Source organism: Phascolarctos cinereus, unplaced genomic scaffold (assembly GCF_003287225.1).
Source record: "Phascolarctos cinereus isolate Bilbo 61053 unplaced genomic scaffold, phaCin_HiC Scaffold_2;HRSCAF=192, whole genome shotgun sequence".
Lineage (NCBI taxonomy): Eukaryota > Metazoa > Chordata > Mammalia > Diprotodontia > Phascolarctidae > Phascolarctos > Phascolarctos cinereus.
In genome coordinates this window covers 126,765,070-126,767,376 of record NW_027555625.1, presented here as the reverse complement: position 1 = coordinate 126,767,376, position 2,307 = coordinate 126,765,070, and the positions used below count along the sequence as shown (strand labels likewise).

General features: G+C 44.5%; 1 pseudogene; it reads right to left on the bottom strand.

Moving 5' to 3' along the window:
* Positions 1–470: 470 nt before the first annotated feature.
* LOC110207559 (WD repeat and SOCS box-containing protein 2 pseudogene) lies at positions 471–1,647 on the bottom strand (annotated as a pseudogene).
* Positions 1,648–2,307: the final 660 nt, after the last annotated feature.

Here is a 2,307-nt window from a genome sequence, read left to right as displayed (position 1 = left end):
TGTTGTGCAGAAGCTGGATTTCCCTGTGAGGGAAGGCTTCTTTCCTTTACCACTAACAAGAGCTCAAGGCCCAGTTACTTTTATAAGGAAAACATTATTAACCACACTTTGAATCAAGACACTGAGAGAATTAAACTGTGTGGTTAATAAGTAGACAATTTAAACTAAGGCTCTGTAGCCATGGAAATGGAAGTGCCTCCTAGTGCCTCCTCTATTGTTGAATTTTGAATATTATAGATAAAAAGGTCAATGACAAGTCTACCAGTTTTTTTCCCCCTACTACAGTATTTAAACTGCATCTTTACAATCCAAAACAATTCTATTTAAAGAGGAATCATAGGGTATAAGCCCATTTTGTTTCCATTCATTGAGTTCAGCTCCACCTTTGCAGAAAGGTTAATCCTATTATTAGGAGTGTATAGGACTCCATGTTCTCTTTTTTTCTTTTGAGCAAAACCATGTTGCATGGCTCAAAAGGTCCTGTATATAAGAAACTTTCATTTTACTGGGTATTGGTAGTGCTAAGACTTGGTGAGTTGTAAGTAAACTATGAAGGGTTTGTAGCATAAGTGTTTCAATGATGATGGGGCCCTGGGTGCTTCCCAAAACTGGACATGTCCATGTCTTGTCCTTGTGGTAAAAATTCTACCATGTGGAAAAAATGAGCACCATTGATCATAGGAGCAAATGCAACTGGAGCACTCTGTGCCAAAGCCCAGATCCTAAGCAGTCTGTCATCTGCCACTGTAGCAAGGTATAACTGTTCTGGAGAAAGTACACTGATCTCAGGGAGCTGGTATGGACATTGTAGGTATAATCTGACTGAGAGTCTAACACGTGTTAAAAGTATCCTCAGTTTCTTTCCAACATACGGATCCCACATTATGACACTGGTGTCACAGGAAGCTGTGGCAAGCAGTGTATAGTAAGGTGAAAAGTCACAAGAAACAACCCTGCTCTGATGTCCCTTTAGCTTCTTAATTAATACAAAGGACTGCATGCTCCAGAAAACAGACCTCTTCTGCTGTAGTCTGGGGAGATGGAATAGCAATAAACCCATTGCAGATGGCCAGAGGCACTGGATCTGTTTGCCATCTTTATTTAGGTCCCAGATTCAAACAGTTTTATTCCTTGATGCAGAAAGCAAAATCAAGTTTCAATTGGATGTGAAGCTCAGATATCTCACCACATCCTGGTTGCCAGACAGATTCAAAAGCAGTCTCCTCCTATCTGCACCACGTCATTGATCTGGCCATCATTGAGTCCCATAGCAAGAATAAAGCAACAGAAATCTAGTGTTTGGGGGCAGACCCATGCCCAGAGTTCTCTATACAATGGTGATGGCCACGGGCTGAAGACCAAACCCCAGACAATCTGGTCACAGTCCAGGGTCTTTTCCTTTGGACTGCCTCACCCCTTTAAGGGCTCAAACCCTTGGGATAAAGACCCTCAAGAAGCCATGGAATCAGACTGACAATAGTGTCCTTGAGACCAGGTAAACTGGGAACCACCAAGGGAAAACGCAACACTTCAAATCTAGCAACTTGATTTCCAATCAAACTGGTGCATTTGCCCTGGCTTCAGCTCAGCCAGCAGCAGAGGAACCTTTCCTACCTCCCCGCTGCCCATGCTGGGCCTGGCCTCCATGAGGTGGCAGGCCTGGCACTGGGACCAGGCTGCAGCTACTCCTCCTCCTCTGGATCCTCCTCAGCTTGGACCACCCCTCGTGGTGCTATGTTCCAGGCTGGGCCATCCACAGCCGCAAGCTCAGCTTCAGCTTCCTCCTTACCTCCCCTTCACTGGAGCTGCCATCAGCTACTTGCTGTCACTTGGCCCAGAATGGGCAAGAGGAGCCCAGCTATCTTCTTGAGAGGCAGATATTTTACGTTAAATTTTTGGAGCCTGAGAGTACTGCTCAGGCTGAACCCTTAGCTACTGGAGATCTCTCGCTTCCTCTGTTACTTACCTATTCTCTAAGCTATTTCCTTTTCATATTCTTACTTGCTCTTGCCCTTTAAACCTAATTTCTTTAACATTGCCTTCCACTTACAGCTGACTGTCATAGGCATTAGCAGTACTCATGAGTTGTCCTAAGTATTTCCTCTTGAAGGAACATTGCATGTTTGAGGTAGCCAAAGGTGCTGTGGTTAGCATAGTGGATCAGAATTAAATACACTTCACCACATGCCTGATGTCTCTTGTCAGAGGGGTAAAAGGGCAATTACAGATGCAACCTTGCAAAATCCTGTTCAGGTGGTGATGGAGAGCTCCGTTGAAGCCAGTTACTTTATGAAGTACAGGAGGCTA